Source organism: Aricia agestis, chromosome Z, assembly GCF_905147365.1.
Source record: "Aricia agestis chromosome Z, ilAriAges1.1, whole genome shotgun sequence".
Taxonomy (NCBI): Eukaryota; Metazoa; Arthropoda; class Insecta; order Lepidoptera; family Lycaenidae; genus Aricia; species Aricia agestis.
In genome coordinates, this window is record NC_056428.1 from 2485239 (window position 1) to 2501186 (window position 15948).

The 15948-nt window shown below is 35.3% G+C and overlaps 1 protein-coding gene across 1 annotated transcript in view; it reads left to right on the plus strand.

Annotated features, from left to right (window-relative positions):
• The first annotated feature begins 9871 nt into the window (after positions 1-9871).
• Positions 9872-15948, plus strand: part of LOC121739290 (prolactin-releasing peptide receptor-like) — a 42481-nt gene continuing 36404 nt past the window's right edge. The window contains exon 1 of the mRNA XM_042131670.1: positions 9872-9960. The gene's annotated coding sequence lies outside the window, so the exon portion shown is untranslated. The remainder of the gene's footprint in view (positions 9961-15948) is intronic.

Consider the following 15948-nt stretch of genomic DNA (forward strand, 5'->3'; position numbering starts at 1 on the left):
CAACACCGCTATACGGTCGGAGTTAGGTGTTTTTCGTTACGGAATTTCTTGATTCAGTTGCCGCGCTCAAACCACGCGATTAAAGCTAAACTGTGATAATAATCAATTTTAATTTTTAAGCTTTAATCACACGACGAACGTATACCTAAGGGTCAATTCAGACCACAACATTACAAATAACATACGCGCGGCATACATTTGTATGGATTTGACAGATTTCTGTCAGTAGTCTTGCAAATCTGTCAAATCCATATAAATTTAAAAATCCATCTACGCGTCGCGTTGCGGTCTGAATCAACCCTAAAGGGTTTCGTTTTTTTTATTATTTGACTACGGAACCATAAAAACACAATGAGTAAGGAAATGACGTAAAAAGAAAACTTAGGTATACTTGACCCGTCTTCAAAATAGGAGCATGTGTGAAGGGAAAAGTAAAAGAGGAAGAATGTTCTAAATACTAATCCACCAATTAAAAGCTTAAGCCGCGTAACCGACTTTAATGATTGAGATGCTTTGAGGTCCGTAAACGAATTTAGGATTGATTCCATCCTTAAAGAATGTACGGTTCTGTAGGCCTACCGCCTACTACGAAACTGTTTTGAGACTCAAACAATCGGCTGAGAATGCCACGTCCTGCTCTAACAACGTCATTTCTCGTTTGTTAAAGTAGGACGCGGCATTAGGCGGGTCCCCACCAAGCGAGCCGCCTCGGCCGAGGCATGCTCGCCGAGGGCGAGGCGGATGGGCGTACACAGCAAGGTTGCCTCGCTCGAACAGCCCGAGCCATTGCTCACAAAGACACGATGGCACCGCACGTACGCACATCCGTGGCAGCTTATGCTTTTATTTTGCTATACACAACTATAAAAAATAGGAGAATCTCGTCTGTGTGATCCTAACAAAGACTCCATTTTTTAGATCCTTAACAGGAATATTCATTTTGCGGCTGATTTTTCTCCAAGAATCTTCCCTCACCCGTCTTTTAGTGTAATTGGGATCCCTGGCATCCCAAAGCCATACATTTGCGGCGTATAAACTATAAACTTATTAGTTGTCGACTCTGATCATTCATTTTTAACCGCGGCACAAACCAAAACATGTGACATCCACACTGCGCGAGGCAAACGACCGAGGCACCTATGAGCATTTAAAAAAAACCGACACCGCCGGCTAGGCCGCGCGCGCGCTCGCCCGAGCGTGAGCATGCGCCTCGGGCGAGCAACGTCCACACCAAGCGAGCGTACGGCGCATGCCGCGCGAGGGAGGCCGCGGCGGCTCGCTTGGTGTGGACCCGCTTATTCTCGTACGATTGTTTGAGTCTCAAAACGGTTTCGTAATACGGCCCCTGGCGTAAAACCTGTAAATAAAACCCTGTGTTAGCCACGGTAAACGTCCTGCAGTTCAATCCTTTTGAATAAAACTGCAGTAATTAATTTATAATCAACTTTATCTGTCCGTACTCCGTACGTGCGGTCGCACGGACATCGTGCCATTAATTCGAGGCACGTATTTGTGAAATTGACCGAATAATTTTAGGTTAATCTATAACCCGAATCGTTAGTAAAAGGGGTTTTTAAGGGGCAGTTTACAATGAAAAAGGACGCTTTTAGGGTCTTTGTTGTCAGAGATAGTAACCAAACAACTAATATTTCATATCTCTCGTCTCTCTCTCTCTCTTTCTCTATCTCTTTGTGTGTGTGTGTGTGTGTGTCCAAGTAAAGTTGATACTTTCATGTACGGTAAATGTGCAACTTTTTGTATAAAAATAAGTTGCAGCGTTTTGTAGGTCATTTTAATATTGTTATGAATATAATTATTGCGAGGTCAACCACAGATTAACACATAATACAATTTATTGGAATAGAGTTAACTCTACTAATATGTTATTAAAATAAAGCTAATATATCATATACATTTCAATTATTCTCTTTTTACGTAGAGCCAGATAAAATGATTTAAATAAAGAATATTAAATCCTTTTTGAGTTTAAATATTATAAATAATATTATTACTAATAACTAAAGTCCAGACGTAATCGACGTAAAGTAGGTACTTAAACAAAAAAAAAAAGAAAAAAAAAACTAGTAATGTATGTCTCTTTTACACAAGCATGAAAACATTATTTCACGATTCATGAGCCCATATCATAACGTAGCTTACGTGAAGAAAATGGCCTTTAGATCTCTCGTAACAGCGTAGAAAGTTAAGCACATACTAAAACAATTTAATTTGTAACCCTGGCGCTTAGCCAACACTTTTCCTTTATCTCTTCTGTATAGAATTGCCGATATAAGGATAAAGAAAACATTTTGCCTTGCGAAATACGGGCAGTGTATTCTAGCTGGTGGTAGTTAATCCAGTGCTGTCAATAACTGGCGTGTCCAATAACTCGCAGACACGTCTGGCAAACGTGTCTCAGCCAAGTGATGTTCTGCGAGCCGTCTGAGCCAGAGTACCACTTGTACCAGTCTGCGGGGCTAAAATGGTCGCTTTGGAGAATCACACTAAGAGTCATATGATTCATTTTTTTAAATCGCAAAATGCAAGTCTGCTTGCAATTCATGTCTACAACTCGACAAGTCTTTGGTCGAGTTGTAGACGTGAATTGCAAAGAACAAAATATGAACGTATCGAAAAAAGGAACTAACGCTGCCATCATACAAAAACGTCATTTTTGACAGTTCTCCTTTACCAGCAGCGCCACCGCCCACGTTCATATTTAACCTTGTCGCATTGTAGTAATTCGTACTAATTTGACATTTGTCAGTTTGACAGTTTTGACAATTCATTTGCTGAATAATTGATTGAGAGGAATTGCTAAATTTTAGCCCCGCTGATAGTAACATCTGCCTGTATAATTTTTTTCTAGCTTGCTTATATATATCTACAGGGTGTAAAAGAACAAAGTGACAATATTGTAAGGTGTGTGTGAGCACAAAATATACATATAATAAGTAGTATTCATAAAAAGCGAATCGTTCGTAAGATTAATTCAAACAAACTCAAAACTCTTCAGCTTTATACAGGGTGTAACAAAAGTAAGTATTTACCTAAGGGTGTCATGTGTACTTGTTCCATATTATATAGAGTTCACTTTGAAAGTAGCAGCGCTGAAAGAGCAAAAACTAAGTAAATACTTACTTTTGTTACAGCCTGTATAAAGCTGAAGAGTTTTGAGTTTGTTTGAACGCGTTAATCTTACGAACGGATCGATTTTTATGTAATTTACCACAACTGATATATTATAGAATAGGAAGTCTATATTCTTACTAGCTGTCCCGGCAAAGGTTGTTTTGCTTACCCTGATGTCTGCTGCAATCGAATATGTCTTATGGCGGCTCTCGACATAGGCGAACGCGTTGGCCAACGCGTCTGCAGACGCGTTGGCCCCAATGTGTAGAACGGGCGTTCGCGCGTTGGCCGTAGGTATTTAGACGTTGGCCAACGCGCGAACGCCCGTTCTACACATTGGGCCAACGCGTCCGCAGACGCGTTGGCCAACGCGTTCGCCTATGTCGAGAGCCGCCATTTCACAAGTAGTTATGTACGGTACTCATGAGAAACAAATCAATAGTATCTGAGTCTGGCTGAACATCTTGGAATAATTACAATCTGAAATCGCTATCTCAAAATGTAGAGCGAACGCATCGCATGACCCTTTTCTTGAGATTATAATATCTCTTTTGAATTTGGAACATTTAAAGATTTTGCAATACTATTGTACTGAAAATAGAACAGTGGTACGACTTCACACGTGTTGAACCAAGTGACTGAATGTAGTGGGCGTTTGAGGACAAAATACAGCCTACGTAACCTAATAATTGAAAAGGCCTACAGGAATAATAATAAAACCAGCCAAGTGCGAGTTGGACTCGCCCATGAAGGGTTCCGCTGCAGCAATAAGGTTTATTTTTATGAAATTAAAAGGTTTTTTAAGTTTTTTTTATATTTCAGTTGATTTAATGAAAATTAAATTACCATTACCACCAATTTATGACGTATAAAAAACACTACTTGCTAGATCTCGTTCAAACCAATTTTCGTTGGTAGTTTTTACAGTAATATACACATAATATATATTTTTATTAATTATCATGCCCCTTCTTTAGAAGTTAGAGGGGGAGACATATTTTACCACTTTGGAAGAGTCTCTCTCGCAAACTATTCAGGTTAGAAAAATATGATATTAAAAACCTCAATATGATTTTTGAAGACCTATCCATAAATACGCATAGGTTAGATGAAACATTTTTTTTGTTTCAGTTGTACCTATCATAAAATTTTTAATAATTATTGTTTTATATTTGTACCAAAATCTTAATGCCGTTCACAGACTAATTCTACTTAGCAAGTTTCAATAGTATAGTTCTTATAGTTTCGGAGCAAAGTGGCTGTGACAGACAGACAGAAATGACGAATCTTAGTAAGTATAAGGGTTCCGTTTTTTGCCATTTGGCTACGGAACCCTAAAAATGGTTTGTTGCCTAGCTCTCGCGCTAATAACAGTAGGTACTAACTTTTAAAGCAAACCTCGAGGAAATTCATAAATTATACGTCATTTGTATAACATTTTGAGACTAACTTTATGGTTTGGATTAGCATTTAATATTTAAAAATAAATTCCTATATTCTAAGCACGGACCACGGAAAGGATATGAGCTACTTGCTATGGCGCAGATATATAATATACAGTGGCTTTTATTGTATCGTATAAAGTCGCGGGAATAGCTTGTATAAAAAAAAACTAATAAGTATGTTTGTACTTTTATTTTAAAATTTCGTAATACTATCGCGTTCATTATCATTATAGAACAATATAAAGAAAACGTGGAAATAGAAATACACTTTTTAATTAAGTACACGAATCTATGCAACTTATACGAGAATTTTCGGCGAAACAGCTTGTATTTCGGTTGTTTTATCGGCTAAAGCGTACATTCGAGCCATAACAGTACAAAGTCTGCAGCTTAAAACAAGCATAACGAACCAAATAAAGTTTTATACGGGTACACGTTTTCGGTTTTCAATTTCATTGTAAAATTTTTGCTTTCTCGAAAATTCGAATTGGTATAATTTACCAATAATTATTTCTGGGTATGAAAAATGTGTCAAAGGATTATGGGTTCATTTTACAAAACATAAAGTCAATTTTAATACATATTTAATTACTTTAAATGTACTTAACAAAAAAAAATATATCCACAGCCGAACATATAACCTCCTCCTTTTTGGAAGTCGGTTAAATACAAGGCTTATCTCGAGGGAAATTTTATTACAGGAAAAGGAGTTCTCTAAATAAATAAATGTCGTATAAATGAAAATAAATGACCAAACATACGAAAATCTTAGTCGTTATTTGGGTCAAACGTGTAACGGCTATAGCGACTTGGTATAGCTGTTACTAAAATAGTGAACAGACATATTACATAGGTGTACAAACAGAAAAGACTAAGGGCCTGTTTCACCACTTCCTGATAAGTGCCGAATAGGCTATCCACAACTTTTTTTCGCAGATGCTCTATACTTTATCTGTCAACTTAAGTGGTGGATAGCCTATCCGGCACTTATCGGGAAGTTCGGATAAAACTACACAGATCGGCCACAGAACACTATATTTTCATTGCAACCGTCATTTAAATAATGTCTACTTAAGAATCCTACGATATTGGCAAATGTCCAGCAATTTTTGTAAAAATAAAAACATAATTTTATTATAATATAAACTATACATCTTACATCTTAATATATATATTTCTTGTGTGCGTGTGTATGTGACTGAACTCCTCTTAAACGACTGGACCAATTTTGATGAAATTTTTTGTGTGTGTTCGTGGAGATTCGAGAATGGTTTAGATTTACAGTTTGGTCTACTGGAAAATGTTTTTTCAATTAATTTCTTATTTATAAGGAGTTGTTGATTTTGGAATGTTTTACATTAGATCCGGCGGACGGCGCTATCATCGCATTCAATATTATTCTATTTCAATTTTAGTTTGTCCTGACAGATGGTGCTACGATTAATTTGAAAAAAATTTTGTTATTCAATTCATGTGCTGATTAAAATATTAAATGTAATTATTTTTTAAAGAGTTTTGAAGTGTGTATAAATAATTTTGTGAATTCAGATGTTTTTTTAATTAATTTTTATTTGTAAGGAGTTTTTGATTTTGGAATGTTTTACATCAGATTCGACGGATGGCGCTATCATCGCATTCAATATTATTCTATTTTAATTTTAGTTTGTCCCGACAGATAGTGCTACGATCAATTTGAAAAAGTATTTCGTTATTTTGTGTTATAATTGTGTTATTCAAGTGAAGTTGCTAATTAAAATATTTAATGTAATTAGTTTTCGAAGAGTTCTGAAGTGTATATAAATAACTTATACATTTTGTAAATTTAGTGCGGAATCGAAGTGAGTATATTTTTTATAAATTATCTTTTTTAATTTACACGTGCGTTTATTAACAACCAACATAACCTTCAAGTTTATTTGTGTAGTTAGAGGATTGAATTTTTTTAATTATTTTTATTGACAATTAATTCATTTTTGGAGATATTAAATAAAAAACTCACAAAATGCGAATGCCGTTCTTCCAAAAAACTACTCCACATTATTCAAAACCCTTTCAAAATGAGCTTCGAACGTAGAACTTTATACAAATGAGCTTCGAATCTAAAATTTTTACTCATGAGTTTCGAATGCACCTATTAGTGATTACATTAATCTTTATCCATAACTTCTAACCCGTGAGCCATCGGTCAGTAATGTAATTCATATTTTTAAGATTTGTAAAATTTTAGGCTCTTTCCATCTATATATATAAAACTCAAAGGTGACTGACTGATTAACATAGTGATCTATCAACGCACAGCCCAAACCACTGCACGGATCGGGCTGAAATTTGGCATGCAGGTAGATGTTATGACGTAGGCATCCGCTAAGAAAGTATTTTGATAAATTCCAACCCCAAGGGGTTCAAATAGGGGATGAAAGTTTGTATATAATAATACTTCTTAACGCGAGCGAAGCCGCGGGCAAAAGCTCGTTATTATTTAGCTGTACATAGCGAGTAGGCCGACGAAGAGATCTCGAAATTGATACGTTTGACGTAGTATGTCATATTATCGGCCGGCGCACGCCGTACTAATAATTTTGTGTTACAACTTACAAAGCAATAGGAAACATGTCGAAAATGACAATAGCGTATATTCGCCCGTTTGTTTGAAGTCGAGGTTCGATCTACTCTGGCCATACTGTACCATCATATAAATTGATTTATAGGCAGTTGACGGACATACGTTCTTTGGTCGGATTATGTCAACTTAAGAGCTCACCTGACTAAAAATCAAACATCGTCCTTCTCTCTTCACACTCACGCCCGTCTTTCATATACCAGGTGAAAAAGGACGGCGCGGAATCATCGCCGAGTTAGTTTTATTTGAATAAAAGACGATCTGTAATGATTATGAAAAAAGTGTTTTGAGCAAATTTAGGTTTTATCAGTACCTTGAACTTCGAAGTACCAAACTTCGAAGATAGAAGCAAAAATGTGTCTAAAACAAGGTTTTTGTAAAAAAGAAACTATCGAGCATTTTTTGAGTAATCGTGTTTTCGTCTTGAGCATTTAATCTTTATGAACTGAAGTTACTTGTGTCAAAAAATCAGTTTTCTAGACCTTACAGATTTTGAGATCTAGGTTAAAGTATGTAGTCAAGTTAGGGTCATATGGGCTCTTAATACAAGTCCTCATCCTGTCTGCTGTGATTGACAAAACGCGACCAAACTACGTAGGTCCACCACCTGCCTATGAATCAACTTCTCTGATAGTACTATCAAAGTAAACTTATTCATAGGTGGACCTATGTAATTAAGTCAGGTTATGTTAAACTCAAAAGCAAAAAGTTAACGACTAACATTGCTTAAAATTAAGTCCGTCATCTGCCGAATCAATATAATATTATAATGGTACCTCAAGAGACAGACTAGAAAATTCACGTCTCATATAAATTGCCATCAGACAAACTATATTCTTATAAGACCGTAGACAAATCTCCCAACATCATAGGATTCGACCATAGACAAATATTCCAACATCATAGGATTAATGGGGTCACTATTTTCTATGACAGCGAACTATTTGTTCTCCATAATAATATGAGTCAGATCCCTCCATATTTACTTCCAACGCTATTTTAGTAGGTAATCATTTTGTGGCGACCATAAATTTACTCTATGGTATATTTCTTTGTTATAATAATATTATATCGTCTAATATATTATGCTATCAGACATCGGTCAGAGGCCTGGTTTCTGAATCGCTGAGTTTCCCTTTGCGATCTATTATGTGTGACCTAAAAGAGGTAAAACCAATGACTCATAAAATATTATATTCCTTATGCATACTATTACTTCTGTAACATAAGTATTATCTAAAGGGGAAAAATTTGCTTGTTTGTTTGTATCAAATACGCTCCGAAAGTACTGAGTTCAATGAAGACGTGGAGGAGGAACACGCTATCTAACATTTTGTAACATACGGACTTGGCTGGTTCACATTGCAGAATGTGTTGCTAATAAGCGCTAATCTCGAGGACAGCTGAACTGATTTTTGTTGCGTTTCTTGATGTTGGGAAAATTATTTTATGAAAGATAAAAATTGCACGTGAAAAATTTGAAAATTTAAAATATGACGTAACTTTACCGCTTTTGACATGGGCATATTTCGGACGGGACGTCTGTCGGGATCGCTAGTATTTAAAATAAACACTAAAAAAGGTAGGCTAGTTTTTATTATTCGTAGGGTAGGCTATGTAATATTTGATAATTCTGAACAAATCTATTTAGAAATTAAAACTAGCCTAACTTAACGAATAATACCAAGTATTTAACTTAATATTGCAGCTGTAAAGCGAAGTATTTCAAGGTGGTAGAAAATAAATTACTTTAAGTGAAGTGGCGTTCTTAATGTAGCTCTTTCCGTTGCCTTTTGGACGTTATTTAATTAAAAGTTAAAACTGTATTAACCTCTTTCGTTTGTAGTTTCTGAAACTATATTATTGCTGACAAACAATTTTAATCCTAGGAATATTTTCATAACTATGATTGCAATAATTGGGCAGCTGCCTACATTATTCGCAATCGGTGTCGATCAGGGGATTTACCTAACTTGCCCCTTTATACGGCAAAACTTAGAAAGACCACATAATATAGTGACGCTGAGCATAAATACAAATTAGCTAAACATTGTCAAATACTCAAATAGTGGTCTGTAAGAGACCAACAAGAATTATTTGGCGTGTAGATGACATTGTCATGTAGGTGTATAGGAAACAATGATGCGAAATAGCTGCCTCAGTAGTCAGTGACATGCTACAAGATGGCCGTATTCAATGCTTATTGAATACGGCCATCTTGTGGCATGTCACTGACTACTGAGGCAGCTATTGTAAAAAATGTTGTTTTGGTGTAGGTATGTATTGTATTCATATGCATGTAGTAAAAAACGGTTCTTTCAATATTACAAACAGACACTCCAATTTTATTTATATGTAGTATGTAGTATAGATATTATGACTGTATAGATGTATAGAAGATGTATAGATGTTGTTAAAAACAAACCAAACAAAAGACATTATTTAAAAATATTGGAATATTAAGCATTTCCACGTCAATGTTCAGAATTTAAATTTAAATCAACAGTAGCCAAACAACAAAATATGAATTCATAATTATTTGTTTTCCATTTTATCGAAATAACCAAAAATACGACCAAGAAGGATATAGAATTTCATATTTTTCTACAGAATTTCAAATCAAAAATATGCAAATATTGTGAAAAACGCATGTTGGTTTACAAGCATATTTTCTTTATTTTCAGACGACACTGCAACTGGTGCCCAAGTGACTTCCGTTGGAGTGTTTCCAAAACTTTGAATCGACTTTTTAAATACAGCAAGGTAAGCTTTGAATGCGAATTTCAAATTTTCTTGCAAAGCGAATAAAGACAAAGTATTTTGCAAATTTTTTCCTGAAAAGCCTGAAATTTTATGGGAAATCCAAAAAGTGAAGAATGAGACCCAAACATATTGATCCGAAAATGTGCCAACTTAAAATTATTAAACGATGTACGTTTCTCTGTTGTCTAGAAAATATTTTTTAACACCAATATTATATTATCAATTGTCATAACATAACAAAAATAACACCCACACCGATTTTGGTGCTGGTGGCCGGTTTCATTGAAACCAGGCCGGGTACGCAGGAGTAATTTTATAGTGCGCAAGTGTGTGCGTAGTACACAAGATCACTATCTATTCCTTTACTCTCATAACCCAGTGGGACGGAAGATCGACCCGACTGGTGAGAAATCAGGTGCAGGACCAACTTTTTACATGCCCATCCGACGCATGGATCATCTTACTTGCCAGACAATCAGGTGATCAACCTGCATTGTTCTAACCAAATTTGGAAATAATAATATGTTTCCAACGTGGGAATCGATCCCACGACCTCCGAGTCAAGAGCCATGCTCTAAACCACTGGACCACGGAGACGTTATCAATATGTCATAACAATAAGACACAGACCGTACATAAAAACAGGCAGTTATAACGCAACGTGAAGACTGAGCAATAATTTTAATAATATCTTCCTGTTTATTCCACTCTGTACCGCATTTAACCAGTTCGAACCGGTTGGAAGCGGCTAAAACCGCATCCATCCAGATTCCCTTGTAAAGCTGGCGGCACAATCGCGCAGAGTGTACTTTAGCGTTATGAGTGTTAAGCGCTTTACACAGCAGCTATATTATTAATCCAATTAGAAGCATAATGGATATCGACATAATATAATATTATTATATTACTTTTTGTAAGATACCAATATCTTACAAAAACTTAATATCAATACTATACGTCTAGTCAGACTAATATTATAAATGCGAATGTGAGTCTATCTGTCTGTATGTTACCTGTTCACACCCTAACCGCAGGATTTATTTTCATAAGGTATGGAGGTAGTTTGAGTCCCGGGTAAGGACATCGAATACTTTTTATCCCGGAAAAATGTACGGTTCCCGCAAAAAAACAAATTTCTGAGTTGCGGGCGGCATCGGTTATAAGGACGTGAAGAGGTAACAGACTAACTGACAGACACACCTTCGCATTTATAATATAAATATTGATGTTATTACTGAATATTGTAAAGTTAGTTGTCAGTTTTATATACATTTTATGTGGCTTCTGTTTCCAACGTCCTTTGTTTACAGCTCACAAAACAGAGGGAGAAGTTTATAAAATAATTCTATCAAAGCTCCAAATTGCTGATAAATGTGATTTCGTAAACTATTCCAAGTGGAAAATCACAAATAGACTCACTTTGATTTCAAATAGTATTCACTGGTAGTTATAAACTTGCGTTTGTCCTTAGGACAAATTAAAAAATATATTTACGTGGCACAAGGCATTTTGGGACTGCCGTGGTAAATAGGTATTGCATAGCATTTTTATCAACTTATGCTATAATAATTTGCATTTGCACGCACACAAACACCGTGCCAAAGTCTGGCAAAGCCGCACCGAGTGGGGGAGTTGCTAATTTTTTTTTCGTTACGGAATTTCTTTATTCAGTCGCCGAGCTCAAAGTCTGCGATAAAAGCTACTTATGCAAAAGGATGAACGTGAGCCAAAGACTTTGTATCCCTTTTGATGAAAAATGGGGAAACGTAGATGAATGAAATTTTGCACAGTTATAATTTATATGGTGAAGGAGTGCATCGAGCTAATATTATTTTGATATTATGCTTTTATCATACATTTTTTAACAAATAAAACATTACACACACAACAGCACACACACTAGCAAAAATTACAGATTTTTGAGTGACACACACGAATTATACTCTTTTATTTATGGTTGAAATCTGTTGACAACAAGGTGACAAATAATATATTTTATTTTATTTTATTTTAATGTCATAATATTTAATTATCACCTGTAACTGTTAGGCTACAATATGGGTTATTTGGCCTGAAATAAAGATATTATTATTAAAAAAGAAGAAGAAGAAATTATTGAAAATAATACTAAAATTATTGAAAAATAATTATAACATTTTATAATTGAAAATTTGAAAATTGAAAATTAATTATAAAAATAAAATTATTGAAAATAATAATAAACCCTATATTTTTTTTTATTGAATCTTAGATACTATAACGGCCGTTCCCAATATTTTATCTATCTCTGGTTTTGCCCTACTAGAGATAGGAATAGCTCAAAATTTACATAAAATATATGTTTCTAATGTCTAATGTGAGCTATTCCGATCTCTAGTAATTATTAATCCCATCAAAAACATCCTGTAAAAAAACCAAGTCTCGCAACTCAGTTTTTATACCGTAAAAATTTATGAGATCCATGCAATACCAAGTCGGTTAATTTATTCAGTCCCTACCTAGGGGACCTTATATCTCAAGTTAGTACGTAAGTTATTATCATATCAATATAAAAATCTTTTACATTTAAATAAATAGATCGACTTGGACATCACATTGTTTAGTATAATTATACTATACAGTATCACACAGCACTACAGGACTGCATCAATCGCATGGAGCGCAATAGACTAAACAATCTAATAATACAATAATTAGTTATGTATAAATTGTAAGATACATTGTGTTTTCATGCGATGTCCAAGTCGATCTATTTATTTATATGTAAAAGATTTTAATATTGATTGATTTTAGTGTCTAAACACAAATTATATTCTAAGTTTGAAGGTTCCATGTCTGCTAGAAGTGCCTTAGACTTTTGGTGATCGGTCAGTCAGTCAGTCAGTCAGTCAGTGACAAAATTAAGAAACTTCAACAAGTTACAGCTCTTAAACTACTCGTTCAAATTTAGTAAAATTTTAAATATACCGTGTTTATACAATGCTTGCTTAGAAACTGAAAATTCAGGCTTGTTGGTTTATCCACAACGAAGTTATAGGGGGTCAAAAAGAGCCTGAATTGGTTCGAGAAAAGTATGGTACGGCCGTGCCGCTTTTTTGCTCGACTTGGCGGGGGCACTGCCGTGCCCCCAGATACACCCGTTTACGGCCGTTCCCAATATTTGATCTATCTCTGGTTTTGCCCTACTAGAGATACGAATTACATTAGACAACGTAGCTTACATTAGACATTAGAGACATATATTTTATGTCAATTGTGAGCCAATCCTATCTCTAGTAGGGCAAAACCAGAGATAGATCAAATATTGGGAACGGCCGTTAGGAAATAAGTACAGAATTTTGATTTACCCATCAAATATCTGAACTGATGTTTAGGTTAGCTAATAATATATCTTCAGGATATAATTAAGATATAGAATATCATAATAATATTATAGTAGGTATCAATAAGAAATAACATGCAAAATATATGTGGGAGAGCCATGCTTCGGCACGAATGGGCTGGCTTGACCGGAGAAATACCACGTTCTCACAGAAAACCAGCGTGAAACAGCGCTTGCGCTGTGTTTCGCCGAGTGAGTGAGTTTACCGGAGGCCCAATCCCCTACCCTATTCCCTTCCCTACCCTCCCCTTCCCTTCCCTACCCTCCCTATTCCCTCTTAAAAGGCCGGCAACGCACTTGCAGCTCTTCTGATGCTGCGAGTGTCCATGGGCGACGGAAGTTGCTTTCCATCAGGTGACCCATTTGCTCGTTTGCCCCCTTATTACATTAAAAAAAAAAAAAAAAAAAATAAATATATATATATATATATTTTTTTTTTTTTTTGTGGATGTATTTTTTTTTTTTACGGGAGTGCCCCCGCTAAGATGAGCCCAGCGAAGCGCGCAAGGGCACTACCTACCTTTTCTCGAAACGTTTCGCCGTATTTTTGAACCCTCGTAACTTTGGTTTATGTTTTCTGAAAAAGAAAATGTTCAGAATATGGAATAGAAAAGCCTATCACAATTCACAAGTCACAGCTTCAGAAACGAAACCGGCAACAAGTCGCTTAAAAACATTTTTGCAAAATAAAATGTCAGTTTTAGTTTTATATAAAATTGAAAAATATTTCTGAAATAAAATTGAACAAAATATAATTTGAAATTTCACGTCCGTCAGTCCGGATATCGAACCAGTATACGCCATGAGATGACCCAAATAACACAACCTAGGGGCCATCCATAAATAACGAGATATTTTTTTCAACTCCTTCACCTATAAGTAGGTGAGATACTAAAAACCTCCCAAAACTCTCTCTCTCTTTCATGGGATTGAACTACAAATGAGCAAAATGTTATGAGTTTTCTAACAGCTTTTTTCTTAGATACTGAATGCTAAGTAGGTACTGTTAGGTTATCAATTTGATAATGTCATAAAAAATTATAAAAAATAAGACAAACTACGCGAATCATGCTCATAAATAGCGTGAGTATTTCAAACCCCTTTTCCTCCACTTTCGATGAGGTTTGGATCCCCCCTGCATCCCTGGCGTGATTTTTGGACGTCCTTCTGGCTTCTATAGAATGGCCTCTCCAAATATTTTGTTAGGATAATACAGTATAACCTTTCTACCGAAATCACTCTCAAGAATAATATGAGATTTTATCACGCCTAGTGTCCTTTTATCCCAACTTCAAAAGACAAGGGACCATCTCGACATATTTATTTGCCCTTTATATCTCTTCTTTCAGTGTTATTAACTGGTTTTTGGCCGTGGTTATGCCCTTAGAAATATTGAATGGGGCCTATATTTTGTCGGGATTAAAAGAAAAGTACCTAGTAGCTACCTATATATTTTACTAGAGCCTCTCAGGTTTACAAAAATATCGTTCATGGTTATAAGCTTAAGGATATTGTTGTAATTTTCCGCAAATTGTGTTTTGGGGGTTTTGGCAGATCAATGCCCCAACATGCTCGATCTATATATATATATATATATATATATATATATATACGTAGATCCTCTAATTACCCTCTCCTTTCATGTTAACCCTTTGAAGCTTTCAACACGTGCTGACCAACCTTCCTCAGTGTTGTAGGGTTAAGGGATATTTTGCTTGTGGGCACAGTAAAAGATTGAAATTTGATTTTGAAATATCAGGGTACTTAAAGTTGCATTCGATAATTTGACGAATTAAAAATAAAGTAAATGACTGCATGATTACTCTAACTTATTTATATTATGTAAAATCATTATGTCAAAATATTTATTTAATTTTATAATAATTCATTTAATTAGAGCAAGAGCCAGCGACAGTCAGACTTTTTTCATTTTAAGCAACTGTAGAGTTTCGTTCGTTCGTTCGTTAGTTACCTACTTTACGAGGTATCTAGTTGTAAAGGTCTACCTAAAATTCGCAGCGCGTTATGTGCGCGCAGAATTCACACCTATTATTTAAGTAAATTTATTCGTACGTACTACGTATACACTACAAATAATAAAATAAAAATATACACTACAAAAGAATCAATCATCACTTACATAATCATGGTTATGGTTATGATGTTGATCTCAAACGATCTTTCAACATCTGTATTATCATAGAGTAAAAATTCCCCACACCAGTGACGGTGAACCTTTTTGTACAAACGTGCCATTTTTCAAGAGAATTTGTTTTATATTACATAACTAGCTGTTGCCCGCGACTTCGTCCGCGTTAGCATAGTATGGTATAGATCGCATCCCAAGTATTATTTATTGTACAAAAATATTCAATATACAGAATTGACTTTCCTACGATTTTATTATATTATAGATGTTCCGCGCGGCTTCGCTTGCGTAATTTAGGAATTTCACGCAACCGTACATGCTAACGAGTTCCTGAGATTAGCGCGTTAAAAGAATCCCTTTCAAATAATTTCCCCCCGTTTTTTCCACATTTTCCTCTATTTCTTCGCTCCTATTATACTAAGTGTGATAAAATATAGCTTATAGCCTTCCTCGATAA